Source organism: Phascolarctos cinereus, unplaced genomic scaffold (assembly GCF_003287225.1).
Source record: "Phascolarctos cinereus isolate Bilbo 61053 unplaced genomic scaffold, phaCin_HiC Scaffold_1;HRSCAF=81, whole genome shotgun sequence".
In the NCBI taxonomy this organism is placed as follows: domain Eukaryota; kingdom Metazoa; phylum Chordata; class Mammalia; order Diprotodontia; family Phascolarctidae; genus Phascolarctos; species Phascolarctos cinereus.
Genome location: NW_027555514.1, coordinates 192,947,588 through 192,962,600, shown reverse-complemented (window position 1 = coordinate 192,962,600; position 15,013 = coordinate 192,947,588). Strand labels below are relative to the sequence as shown.

At 40.4% G+C, this 15,013-nt stretch overlaps 1 protein-coding gene across 1 annotated transcript in view; it reads right to left on the bottom strand.

Annotated features, from left to right (window-relative positions):
* The window catches only part of TSPAN11 (tetraspanin 11), a 158,915-nt gene that overhangs the window by 98,287 nt on the left and 45,615 nt on the right, over positions 1–15,013 (bottom strand). Inside the window, exon 2 of the mRNA XM_021001599.2 lies at positions 9,720–9,813. The gene's annotated coding sequence lies outside the window, so the exon portion shown is untranslated. The remainder of the gene's footprint in view (positions 1–9,719; positions 9,814–15,013) is intronic.

The window sequence follows — 15,013 nt, the reverse complement described above, 5'->3', positions numbered from 1 at the left end:
TCACCCAATGGGGACTATGTTATGAACTTTAAGTGATCATCCATCCTAGACAATATTGTAAACTTTCCCTGCCCCCTGGCTTCTTAGAATTTAGGATCTAGAATGGTGGAAAGGGGCACGATACTTTGTACTTCCTTTGTCAGGTCTCATGAAAGAACGGTTCCTAACATTTCATAGAATCTTAGGATCTTAGATTTAGAGCCAGAAGGGACTTTAAAAGTTTTCAGGTCCAATTCCTTTATTTTACAGTTGAAAAAACGGAGGCCCAGAGAGGGTTAAGTGACTTGCTCAGGGTTACCCAGGTAGCTAGCTGAAGTGCTGAGATTTGAACCAAGGTGACTTTAAGGGGAGAGAAGCTGAGGAATAGGCAAGAGGAAACTAGGAGCATGTGACCTGATTCTTACATACATATTGTTTCCAGGTTTTGGTTATAATAAATCATGCTGCTATGAACAGAGTTATTTTTGATAGGGTTGTATGTTTTTACTAAACTAGGAATTTCCCCAGACAGTCTGGGTACTTTGTAGCCATCTCTCTTTATTGAGAAAAATTGTGCATTAATCTCACCAGGCAGTCTATTGGCTAGTGCCTAGGAAGATCCCAAGGGTATTTACCCTGAACAGAATGGGGGTGGTGCAGGCTTCCTAATAGCCTAGTTGTTAATCCTTGTGCAGCCAATGTCAACTGTTCACAGTTAAATCTACTAGTATCCCCTGTTTAAAAAGGATACGAGATAGGAAATCACTAGTGGTTTAGCTGTTTCTGTGCTCTATGAGAATATAACACTGAGCAGATTCTTTTCCACCCTCCTCCACCCTCCCCACCCTGAATCCAAGGCCAGTTCAACAACTCCTTGTCAAGACTATTATTCCACTTCTGAGAGATAGGAAAGATAATGTCAAAGTCCCCATGTTCCCAAAGTGGAGGTTCTTAACCTAAGTTTCACAACCTTGTTTTTTAAAAAATAATTTGATAAATGTATTTTGATATAATTGGTTTCCATTGTGGTCCTAAGCATTTTATTTTACACATTTACAAACATGATTCAGAGAAGGGGTCCATAGTCTTGACTTGACTGCCAAAAGGGTACAAGACACAAAAAAGGTTAAGAGCCTCTGCCTATAAGGCCTCTTATCTTGGAAACTATGAATAGAGTTAAGACCCTACTTTGCTGTCATTGAGTAGTTTCAGTACTGTCTGATTTTTCAGGACCCCATTTGGGGTTTCCTTAGCAAAGACAATGGAGTGGTTTGCCATGTCCTTCTCCAGCTCATTTTACAGATGAGGAACTAAGGCAAAGAGTGACTTGCCTATGGTCATACAGCTAGTAAGTATCTGAGGCTGGATTTGAACTCATGAAGATGAGTCTTCCTGATTCCAAGCCCAGTGCCCTATCCACTATGCTGCTTAGCTGCCCTGAGACTCAACTATAATAAGACTAAACTACAACAATGAGCTATCCATTGAAGTACTTACTGAACGCTGATTCCAGGAACTACTTTGTGTCCCTAGGGCTTGGGTCTAACAAATGGAGTTTCTTACCTAGGCCCTGTTCTATGCTCTTGGCTTTGCCCCTCTCATCAAGGCCCTCTTGCTCTTTGAGGGACAGATTTTCAAGTCCAATGTAATATATCAGTAGAAGGTCAGTTGACAGAACACTGGTGAATAAGTAGTTTTCTCAAAGCCTGCTCCTCCCTGACTCCTCAATGGAAAATGGAGGAAAGATTATCAAATGTTGGGTTCTCCCGGGACAAAGCTGATGAGCAAAATGATGAAGCGGATTGAGTCCTCAGTTCTCCCTTTCCACCACTCAGCGTGTACCCCCATTGCCCTTCGAAACTTGCCCTAAGTTTTTGGAAGACTTAACATCCTTATTAAAAGAGAAATGACCACCAAAACCACTGACTGCCTCCCAATGACCTTCTCTTCCTGTCCCTTGCTCTGATTAACTGCTCTTCGTCAGTCTTCTGTTCTAGTCTTACTGTTAGTTAAATTCCCTTTTCTCTAACTTCTGGAACCTGGAGTTGTCAAGGTAAGAAGCCCTTCCCTCTGCCATTTCTTGCTGCATTCTCATTGTTCCTTCATCTTTCATCTATTTTATCCCAATATCCCCATTCTATATCCTCCACTGCTTTTCCCTTCCACTCTGACAGCTGGAACCTATGGTCTAGTGATAAAAAAGCTCTCTTCATCCTTAGTCTCTTCCTCTTGTACCCTTTCTACATTTTTCTGATCATAGAAACCTGACTTTTTCCACATGACAGCTTATCCCTATTAGCTGAATGAGCCAAAGCTCACAGTCACTTACCTTCAATCAGCCTCAGTTTCCTCAACTCTAAAGGGCTGCTAGTGTATAGAACTTGGGGCCTGGAGTCAGTAAGCCCCAAGTTTCCTGAGTTCAAATCTGGCCTCAGGCACTTATTAGCTGTGTGGCCCTGGGCAAGTCACTTAATCCTGTTTGCCTCAGTTCCTCATCTGTAAAATGAGCTGGAGAAGGAAATGGTAAACTACTCCAGTATCTTTGCCAAGAAAACCCAAATGGGGTCGTGAAGTGTCCAACATGACAGAAATGACTGAACAAAAAAAGTAGGGATAATAATAGCACTTACCTTCCAGGGTTGTTTTGAGGATAAGATGAGATAATGCTTGTAAAGCACTCTGCAAGCCTTAAAATGCTAAATAAATACTAGCTTTTATTATCATCCATGTTTTCTACCTGCCAGGGTTGTTGTGAGGATCAAATGTTATAATATTTGGAAGATGCTTAGAATAGTGCCTGGTACATAGGAGATACTTAACAAATGCCTGTTTCCTTTCCTCCCTCCTTCCTCTTTCCTTCCTTCTCTTTCTCCCTCCCTCCTTTTCTCCTTCCTCCCTTCCTTTCTTCCTTCCTTCCTTTCTTCCTTCCTTCCTCCCTCCTTCCCTCTTACCTCCCTCCCTCCCTTCTTCCTTCCTTCCTTCCTTCCTTCCTTCCTTCCTTCCTTCCTTCCTTCCTTCCTTCCTTCCTTCCTTCCTTCCTTCCTTCCTTCCTTCCTTCCTTCCTTCCTTCCTTCCTTCCTTCCTTCCTTCCTTCCTTCCCATTGTTGCTGCCATCTATTGACCTCCAGGTTTTTCACTGTACTTTTAACTCAAAGTGCTGGTACCTGAGTTAAAGGTTTCCTTTCCTCCTCTATCTCCTGCCCTTACCCTTGGGGTCATCCTCCTTCTCAGCTCCCATGTCCTACTTTTACCTCAGCCACCCACAGAGATGGTTACGCCCTAGCCCTCATCATCACCCCAATCTGTACCACCTCCTTGATCTTGAACACTGAAATTACCCTCTTTAGTCATGAACTCCTGTGCTGTCATTTCTCTCTCTCTGCCTCACTCATTCTAAATCTATCCTTAATCCTCATCCCAACCTCCATCTCTCTTCCTTCCACCCCTCTCTCTATATTTCCTATTCATATTCCTGCTCTAACCTTTCCTCTCTTCACAGTTGTGACCCTATAGTTGACTAGTTCACCTCTGTACTTGCCTCTACCACAAAATGCCTTGTTCGTGCCTAACTGTTGTTTGTTGTTGTTCAGTCGTGTCCAACTCTTTATAACCCCTTTGGGATCTTCTTGGCAAAGATTCTAGAGTGGTTTGCTACTTCCTTCTCTAGCTCTTTTTACATATGAGGAAACTGAGGTAAACAAGGTCAAGTGACTTGTCCAGGGTCACAAAACTAGTGAGTGTCTGAGACTAGATTTGAACTCAGGTCCTCCTGACTCCAGGATGGGCACTCTATCTACTACTCCAACTGTTGCTCATTCCTTTACAAAGGATCATAGGGTTTAGAACTAAAGAGGACTCAGTAGATCATCTTGTACAACCCTCTCATTTTATAGATGAAAAAACTAAGGCCAAACAGTTCATGTGGCTTGCCCAAGGTCACACAAGCCATCAAAGAAAAGGTCTTCTGGCAACAAATCCAGGGTTCTTTCCATTATACTATAACTCTTTAGGGATGTGCTATCTGTGGAGCTATTATGTTCAAGATCTCTGCCATTTTCATAAATAGGTAGATGGTGTACTTGTCCAACTGGACAACACAAAGTTGGGAAGAATAGCTAATAATCTGGATAACAATTAGGATCCAATGGGGCAGCTAGGTAGCTCAGTGAGTAGATAGAGTCAGAAGAACCTGAGTTCAAATCCAGCTTCTGATACTTACTAGATAGCTATGTGACCCTAGGCAAGTCACTTAACTCCCATTGCCTCCAAAATTAAAAAAACAAACAAACGAAAAACAATTAGGACCCAAGATCTCAAAAGGCTGAATAAAACATTATACTTGAATCTAACAAAATGACATTTTGTAGATAAAAATGTAAAATCCACTAAAAAATTTAAAAAAATCTGCTAGGGTATAAGGTGGAGAAGCTATGATGAGACAGCCGTTCATGTAAGAGTTAAAGGCTATGATTGACAGCAAATTCCATAGATGTAGCACTGTGGTATGTTGGCCCTAAAGTCATGATTTTAGGTTGGATTAATAATGATAGCTAACATTTATATATGGCACAGCTAGCTGGTGCAGTAGATAGAGTACCAGCCATGGAGTCAGGAGTACCTGAGTTCAAATCAGCCTCAGATACTTCTGGCTGTGTGACCCTGGGCAAGTCACTAGTTTGCCTCAGTTTCCTCATCTGTAAAATGATCTGGAGAAGGAAATGACAAAACACTCCAATATCTTTGCCAATAAAACTCCAAATAGGGTCACAGAGAGTTGGACACAACCACAAAAGCAACATTTATATAACACTTCATGCCAGACCGGGGGAATTTGTGGCCTCAAGGCCACGTGTGGCCCTTAAGGTCCTCAAGTGTGGCCCTTTGACTGAATCCAAACTTCACAGAACAAACGCCCTTAATAAAAGGATTTGTTTGGTAAAACTTGGACTTGATCAAAAGGCCTAGAAGGACCTAGAAGGCCAAATGTGACCATGAGACCGCAGGTTCCCTACCCCTGTGCCAGATACTTTACAATGATTATCTCATTTGATCCTCACAATAACCCTGGGAGGGAGATGTTCTTATTATCCCCATCTTACAGTTGAGGAAATTGAGGCATGCAGAGATTAAGTGAATTGCCTGGGGTCACATAGCTAGTTAGTGTCTGAGGTTGGATTTGAATTTAAGTCTAGATTAACAGAAGCATAGTGTTCAAAATAAGGGAGTTGATAGTCTTACTATATTGTGAACTCAAGGAGTTCTAGGAACTGTTGTTGTTGTTCTCCAATTGTGTCCAACTCTTCATGGCCTGTGGACCATACTGTCCATGGGATTTCCTTGGCAAAGATATTGGAGTGGCTTGCCATTTCTTTCTCTAATGGATTAAGGCAAAGAGAGTTTGAATGACTTGCCCAGGGTTGCATAGCTAGTAAGTGTCTGAGGCCGGATTTGAAATCAGGTCTTCCTGATTCCAGGAACATGTTCAGATGAGGCAGAGCTACTGTTTTGCTAAAACTGTAAAGGAGACTTTAAAAATAAATGAATCTGGCTCCTTTAAGAAATGTAGCTCTGAATGAGAGAATTAGTAACAGCTAGGGACAGGCTCAGAGCCCCACTCCCCCCTTTAAAAAAAAAACACTTGAGAGAAGAAAAGGGTTATAAAGCTGCTTAAAGCTTCAGACAATAGGACTTGATGAATGATACTGAGAGACACTTAGGTCATTTCAGGCTCAAGGTGAGTGGCAGAGGTGTCTAAGGGAGGAAATTAACAGCTGTATTCTAAATTGCAGCTAAGGGTAAGCTGTTAAGAGACTGGCTTGGAAAGTGGTTAAAGAGCTTTAAGGTAGTAGAAAAGGTAAACAAGCAGAGATTTAGGGAACTAGAGTTTTTACCAAGTAAAATCAGCGAAGCGGTATCTAATTGTCCTTAGTGTTTTAGAAAATAAAAACTACTAACTGAAGTATCTTACATTGCATTGCAGAGGAAGACCAAGACTGACTCCATCTTGGAGTAATTTTAACAATTAGAATTGCTATGACAACACATTAGTAGGAAATTACAAGGCCACTTATGAAGCAAAATGTTTTGGAATGTAAAACATAGATATTGCAGTCTGAGAATTTAAACATAGCAACCACAAAATGCTATAACATCCTTCAAGTTTTTTCCACCACTGCTTAATCCATTTTAAACCCATAAAAATGTAAAGCTGTGCCATACAGAATTGGAACAGTGTTAGGTGAAATTTGACTGTTTCCCCTTTTTTTAAATAAGTAACATCTTTTGGGTTTATCTGATTTACTCAGTCTGAATTTTTTTTTTGACACCATAATGTAAAAGTAAGTAATTACTTTGTGTTCCCATCTACAGGAAAAATTGCAGGCAGTCCCTAACTTATGAATGGGTTCAGTTCCAAAAAAACATTTTGTAAATTTTTTATTTGGCATTCAGACCACAGTTTCCCATAGAAACAATGTAATAATTGGTAATTAAGTTCCCAGCTGGCTCTCAGAAACAGGATGTGGTTGTGCTTTGTAGCTCTGAATATTAGAAAGGATTCTTTTCTTTTCCTTTCCCTTTAGCCCTCAATATTATGGATTCTCACCTCTTTCCTTTCCATGCCTCAATAGATGGGAATCATTCAAAAACATTTGTTAAACAGTTAATATTTGCAAAGTGCTTTGGATACAAAGATATATATGATGCAGTCCCTGCCCTCAAAGAGCTCAATGCAAGTGGAAATATATCCACAAATAAATATATATAGTAGAGCAAAGGAGAAATATGTACAAAGTGCTCTAAGAAAACTTGATCAGAAAGATCTTTTTCACCTGGGGAGGAAGTGGAGGAAGGGATCACCAAAACACAGGGTTTTTGTTGGAAGAGTCCTAAGGCCATGTAATCCACCCTGAAGTAGACCAAAGTCTCCTCCAAAACAGCCCCATTAGTCATCCGGCCTTTGCTTTGGGAGCTCTAGTGGGGGGCAGAGGGACACTACATCTGAGGGTAGCCCTTGACACTTTTGGACAAAAAGTTTTCCTTATACTGTGTTGGTAGGAGTTTCTTCCACTCATGGTTTCTAGTTCTAATCCTTTCACATGACAGTTGTTCAAATAGCCACTTATGATAATTTTTCTCTTTTCCAGGCTATTTTTTCCAGTTCCCAGTTGCATGGTGTGACCTCAAGCCCTTTTACCACCCTCATGGCTCTCAGCTGGATGCCCGGCTGCTTAGTAATGTCCTTAAAATGTGGACCCAGAACTGAATGGACACCAATGAGGTCAGAGTATATTTAAACAATTACCTACCTCATTCTAGACACTGTCTCTCAATTTAGCCCAAGATTATTGTTTCTTTTAACTGTCACATTATACTATTGACTAATATTGAATTTATAATCCTTTAAAGTCCACAAATCTTTTTCAGATGCACCCCCATTATATAACCTGCCATCTTCTGTCTTATAATAATAATAGGATTTATATAACACTTTAAGGTTTGCCAAGCACTGTACATGTTATCTTATTTGACTGCGGCAACAACTCTTATCTCTCATTTTACAGAAGAGGAAACTGAGATTAATAGGAGTTAAGTACTTACTTGCCCAAGTTCATAGCTAGCAAGTATCTGAGGTGAGACTTGAACTTAGGGCTTCCTAACTCTTATATACCGAATCAGCTGCCTTCTATTTGTGAAGTTGATTTTTTGACCCCAAGGGTAAGAGTTTACATTCATCCCTAATAAACGTCATCGTTATCAGGTCCAGGCTATTGCTTTGGCCTTTTAGGGTCATTTGGATCCTGGTTCTGTTATCTAGTATATTAGAATGATGGAAAAAAAAATTCTACCTCTTATTTTCACTGTTGCCTCAATGAGGTTCTCTCATTACTGTCACTTGCTCTGTAGGGTAGTAGCAGCAAGACATAAATTCTTCCACAGAAGCCATTTATAATATAAGAAGTGTTTTAATTCAGAGCCATAACTAGAGTTATGGGGAAATGCCTCAAGGTACTGGCACCTGGGGACACATTTCTTCCTTGTGGTGGTCTGGAGATTGCCATTCCTGCAATCCACACCTTGTAGAGACTTGTCTTTGTGATTTTTTTTGTCCTCTGCCAACTTGTGCTCTGTAGCAGAAATGTCAAACATGCTGCTTCATCCTATAATATTCCCCAGTGCTCCCATGTCAGATTGAAATGTAATTGGGAAATATTTAACAAAATAAAATTTAAAAATATGTGCTTTCCTAAGTCAATATGCAGGGATCCTTATGTATGGTTCAGTGGTCTGGTTTCTATTTGAGTCTGACACCTCAGCTCTACAGAATATGGCCCTGTTTTTTGTTTAATCCCATCACAAGGATGGTGGTATACTCTGGTACCCCGCTCCTTGCTATCTATTTCCAACCACTAGGGGGCAGTGGTGGATTACTCTATGGGCCAGATAATCTCTTTTCTGATGGTTGGTCTGTCTTCTGCATTGTGACCACCTCCTCCTCCCCATCTCCTCTGCCAACAGCATTGTTTTCCCCAATCCTATTTCCAATCCAGCTGAAAGCTGGTTAAGACTTTGATAGAAGCATCAAGCCTTAGTGATGAAAGGGACCTCAGAAGTCATTTATTTCAAACCACATATGAAGCATGCATTCTCTCTACAACATTTACAACTCATCATCTGCTTGAAGACTTCTGGTGATGGAGAAATCACAACCTCTACAGACAGCCTATTTTATTTTGGAATTAATTCCTCCTGGGAGGAATTCAAAATATTCACAAAATTTGTCCTGAAATCTCAACTCCTTTTTAGATAGAAGCATCACAGCACATCAACATAAAGTCATTTAGCGTACAAAATTAGAGACCATAGAAGTTTAAAGTACATTTAAGAATTCTTTAACTTCCCAAATCTTTGATTTTAAAAATGAGCTACCAAATTTAGATTGATTTTATACACAAGTAAAGCTATCAGAATAAGAAATCATCATGTATTAGAAATTAGTAATGTATTAGAAAGGATATGGGGCCGGGAGTCAGGTAACATCAGTTTTGAGCCTCAGTTTCCTTTATGTGTTGAATTAGATAACCTCTGAAGCCTTCTCCAAATCTGAGGTAACATGATTTTATGTATTCTGTCTAAATGATCATCTATCCAGAATCAGGGTAGGCCTAATGTGTGTAGTTTTATCGTAAGCAAATAAAGTAAGTTTGGATGATTGTTATATTAATTAATTGTTTACTGAGATAATTGCTTCAGTTCTCTACTTGGTACATGTGGACACAGGTGCAAGCCATATTTAGAACCTCTGGGTTTTCCTGAGACGAGCTACTAAATTTTGAAAACTATTTCAGCTCAAATCATCCAAAGCATCAGGCCTCCATGTCCTTCTATTTACATCTGATTCTGGGTTAGAATATTAATCAGGAAAAATGAATGAGCCATGATATCAGTGTGTCATATTCTTCATATAGAACATATAGAAGAAAAAAGCCCCATCATTCCTTAGGGATGTTAGACTAGAGCATAAATCCACCATTTTGGTGAATCTCGATGCCATCCTGTAGACAGTCTATGTCAACCTTGTACATGAATTATTTTCTTGGACCACTGCAGCAACCGTGGATACTTTTTTGAAGAAGTTGAAATTTACACATGAATGATCTTTGAGGGAAGCAATCTGAGTGGTGGAACATTTGAAGGTCAGGGAAAAGAGTGGAGAGGGTCTGATGGTAGAATTCACTTACCCAGAAGAAGAAATTAAACACAAAGAGGAGATACTTCAGGTAGACGTTAGCCAGTCGTCTTGTTCAGCTTTGTTGAAATGGTTCATGGTGGTTCCTAAAAGAAGGCACAGATACAAAGGTTGGAGAATCCAGCCACAGAGAGCTTGCTTACCAGCAAGATGTTCTCCCTGGCTCATCTCTCTCTCTCTCTCTCTCTCTCTCTCTCTCTCTCTCTCTCTCTCTCTCTCTCTCTCTCTCTGTGTCTCTTTCTCTATGATTCCACTAGATAATCCTCAAAGAAACTTTGTTTCAAGAAATTTAAAGTGCCAGATCAGTCCCCCACCCCCTTCCCCACTAAGAAGAAAGCAGTTTCAAGGAGCTAGCTTTGGCAATCCAGTTTCAAGCAATAGAGAGAAGACCCTGGGGAACCCAGATGGGCAACCTTCCCAATAGCAATGCTACACCCCAGGGGAGCTGCCGAAGGACTATGAAGAGAAAAAGGACTTTCGGGCCTTGAAGGAGCAGGAGTTAGTTGCCTTTGCCACACGTTCATAGCACATACATGTCTTGCTAGTTTGACTCCCTTCTTCCCATGGATGCTGAGTGTGTTTGTGGCAGAATGCACCCCAGGTTTATGGCAGCTGGGAGATGTTCTGTAACTATGATTTCTGCCATGCCAGCTAAGCAAATGCTTTAAGAGCTAATTGTGTTTAATGGTATGACTGTTGAAGGGAATCACACTGGTTGAGGTTTGTTAGCTATAGTAGCAGGAGTGGCTCTCCATGGGATATAAGAGTAGGGAACCTGGGGCCTCTAGTCTACATGTGGCCTTCTAGGTTCTTGAGTATGGCCTTTTGACAGTCCAAGTTTTATAGAACAAATCGTTTTATTATGGAGATTTGTTCTGTGAAATTTGGATTCAGTCAAAGGGCCACACTTGAGGACCTAGAGGGCCACATGTGGCCTCAAGGCTACAGGTTCCCCACCCCTGTGCCTAGAACCTGAGGTAGCAGCCACTTTTGATGTATCCACCCTGCTAATGTTAATGCAAACTGGGGGAAGTAGCCTAGCACGAGTATTAAAGTAAGAGGCCATTTACTGTGAGTTACCTCCTTATTCCACATCTCAAAAATGATTCTACGTTTCCCCTCCATTTTCTCCTTCCTCGAGAAGGGGCCTCTCTTGTCAAGGCTAACCTCTCCACTTGGGCCCTTGATTTCATTCCCTTCCGTTTGCTCTGGAATCTCACCCTTTCAAAAATTGCTTCTCTCTCATCTTCAAGCTCTTCTTAATGATTTAATCCTTCCTCCTTGTCCAGAAATATTTCCAGGTCCCATTATACACAAAGACAAATGGAATCCTTCACTTGACCTTGCAGTCCTCATGAGTTACCATTCTGCATCTCCACTCCTGTTCAAAGTCAAACTTCTACAACAAGTTTTTTGTACTCGTTGCCTCCAATTTCTCCTATTTCACTCACTTCTCAATCACTTCCAGTATGGTTTCCAATGCCATCGCTTGACTGAAAGCTTCTTAACTGCCAAATCCAATGGCCTCTTAGTTTATTTCTGCTTGACTTCTCTGCAGCTTTTGATGCTTATTTGACCACTCCTTTCTTCTGGATATTCTATCTTCCCTAGGCTTCCATGCTGATGCTCTCTCCTGATTCTTCTCCTTCCAGTTTGTCCCTTCTTTCTTAATAACCTTTGTTGGATCATCGTCCATCTGCCTCACACTAAGCACATGCATCTGTCAAGGCTCTGAGTCCTCTTCTATAGTAACTCTATGCTCCCATTGATTAGATTATCACCTCTATGCTAACTGCCAAAATTTACCCGTAATTGAGTCCTGCATTGTCAACTTCCTGAAGGACATCTGCACTTGGATATTTCATCATCATAATAAACTCAATGTGCCCCAAGTGGAAATCATTATCTTATTATCCCTCCCTCCATCTGCCTTTTCCTCCAAAATTATCTATTTTTGTTAAAGGCCCTACCATTCATTCTCAAAATCATCCATAATTACTTCTTTTCCCCTCACTCCTATGTCAAAACAATAGCTAAGTTTGGCAGGTCTACCTCTATAACATCTTTCTCGGTCATTCCCTTGTCTCCATCTATTCTGTCTCTAATGAGGTTCAGATCATCCACTTACTTGAACTATTGCAATAGTCTCCTACCTAGTATTCCTGCTTCCAGTCTCTCCCTTCCCCAACCCATCCTTTGTATAGCTGCCAAATTGATATTCCTAATGCACATTTCTGAGTATGTCATGTTCCCTTCCCCCCCCCCCAGTTTAAAAGCCTTCAGTGGCCCCCTAATACCTCTAGGATAAAATACAAACTCTCCTGGCATTTAAAGCCCTTTATCATCTGGCCCGCTACTTTCCTTTCCAGACTTATTTAACATTACTTGACTTGATGTACCATATGTTCCAATCAAACTGGCATACTAACTGTTTCCTGAACTTGACTTTCTACCTCCCACCTTTGTGTCTTCACCCCATGCCTAGAAAGCAATTTCTTCTAATCTATACTACTTAAAATTCCTAGCTTCCTTAAAGGTTTAGCTCAGATGTCACTCTGTATTTGAAGCCTTTTCTGATTTTCTACACTTTTATAGGTGCTCTCTTCTATCTCAAAGTATTTTGCATTTATTTCTATACATGTTGTATTCCAACTCTCCCTCCCTGTACTATAGAATATAAGCTTCTTGAATCCAAGAAACTGTTTTATTTTTGTATACGTACATCCTAGGAAGGGCACACACAGTGCCTTGCTCATAGATAATAATAAATGTTTGTTGAGGTGAGTATAGATCTATTGTGATGGTGGAAATGTTGATATTAGGGATGATGGATTTTTTTTAAAGGTAAACTGGTTGGTATTGTTTTGGATAATTCTGCCTGAGAACAGAAGCTTCTTGAGAACCATTGCCTTCCAGGGTGTTTAAGTCTATCCAGAAATATCTAGCCATAACACACCTTTAAGGTCCTATTGTCATTCAAATTCAGAAGTAGTGGTGAACTCCCATTACCCATTTTCCCCTCTGTCCCTTTACCTTCCCTTGCCTCTGACCAGTGCCACCCTTGAATTTTAATAGTTTCTTCTCAATATCCTGTCTCCCTGAACCCTGGACTCAGGCTGTTATTCTTAAGTTGAGCATAACTCTGCCTTGTATTTCACATGCATCAACCAAGCGAGAAAAAGAAAGTCTTTGTATCATTTGGAGATGGGTATTTGCAGACCTTCCAAAGGTAATGTCAGACTTCTAAATCCCTATCTCCATGTCTCTCTGCCTCTCTCTCATACTTACACACACACACACACACACACACACACACACACACACACACACACCCCTCCCATCATCTCTAACGAGTAGTATGGCACAGTGGATCTGGTCTCAGAGCCAAGAATATCAAGTTCAAGTCCTATCTCTGTTACCAATTAGTTGTATGACCCTGGACAAGTCATTTGATCTATCAATATTCTAAATAACTCTTTAAAACGGTAAGGTACAATGTATAACCTGTATCAGATTGCTTGCTGTCTTGGAGAGGGGGGAGGAAAGAGAGGGAGGGAGAAAAATTTGGAACTCAAAATTTTACAGAAAAGAATGTTGAAAACTATTTTTATATGTAATTGGAAAAATTAAATACTATTTACAACCTCTCCCTCCCCCCCAAAAAAACTATAAGGTACATAGAAGATGCCAATCACCATCTGAAGAGTAAATTTCTTACTGGGAGCTCCATATATTTCCCATATTTGGAAGGTCTGAAAACATACATCTCTAAATGAGCATGTTTAGCACTGAGAAGACTTGGGGGCAGGGGAAGGAGAAATATGATAGCTAATGTTAAGTATTTGACTTTATATTATCACTTGGTTGTTTTCTCTTTCATTTTTTATAAAGAGATTCACCTCTATAGATTTAAGGGTTTTTTTAAATTCTGCTAATTGTTTCTTCCATATAGGCCATAAATTTATTCCCCTTTAACTTCTTTTTTCAAGTTTATTATTTCTCTATTGAGCCATTTGTAAACATTTTCCTTTGGTTCCATGCTCTTTTGGGCATTCTCAGAGTCCTCTATCTTATCAGGTTTTCAATTTCCTTTGATATCTTGATGACCATCTCTCTATTTTAATGTCTTTCCTATTGACTTATCTGCTTGTGCTCTAGGTTTTTAACTAAGTCTTCTTCCTGTGACCTTTGGTAATCTTTTCCCCTTAAATTTCTCTATTGCTCATTTTCTTCCTCTTCCCCCTTTCATGGTAAATTCCTGGGACTCTTGATCTCAAAACTATTTCAACCTCATTCCACATTGAGAAATTCACTTTTCACTGACCATAGTCCCTTCCCCAAGTCACTTCTTGAGCAGGGGGTGGGAGTGGGGACAGAACTAGTCCCAACTGGATGCCAGTTATCTTTCCTTCAGGCCTGGTGTAGTCCCATATACATACTCACATCTTGCACCAGAATTCCCTCTGCTGCCCCAGAGAGTCCACATTTCTGCTTTTCTATACTCTCCCTATTTCCACAAGGGGATCTGATGCTTGTTGCCACATAATGGTGGGGTCATGACTGGTAGCAACAGAAATGAAATTGCTGAGTGGATGCCAGAGCAAAAGCCATTAGATTGGGCTGTGTATCCTGTAAGAACATGGGGGCTAGTGCGGAAGGTACTGAATGAGTGTGAATGAATGAGATTAACCCCCTCCCCTCACTTTTTGCTATTAATTCATAAAGCTGTTATCTTGTTAAGTTTCTTAGTGTATTAGACTATGGATTTGGCTGCAATTGCTTTATCTCTTCTAAATAATTCCTATGTTGGGGAATTTTCAAGAGTTCTTGAGGATTGGAGAAAATGTCTAGTCCTTCATCTTGTTGATCACAGGGCTTCGAAGAAGCATTTGAACAGTTGAAAGGGCTAAGTGGTGATGCAATGCTTATACCAAAAGGAAAAGATAAGACTCCTGTCCCTTGGGAATCCCACCTTTTCTTACATGGTCATTGAGGGAACAAAGCAAAGCAAGGTGAGAGTTTGAGTATTAAAAAGAATTGATAGAGAAATAGAGATAAGCAGAAGAAGGGATGGATAGGGGAAAGGACTGCCTCAAGCAAAATTATGCACAGCAATGAATCACCAATTACCTAAAAATGGGGGCACATGCAGGGATTTGTGTCTTGGCTATAAGGGAAGAAAGATAGAAAGAAATTGGGATAGGATTATTCCTAACAGAACAAAGGATAAATAACAAGTGCTGATTTTGATTTCTGTTTATAAACACCTATGATGAGATTTGATGG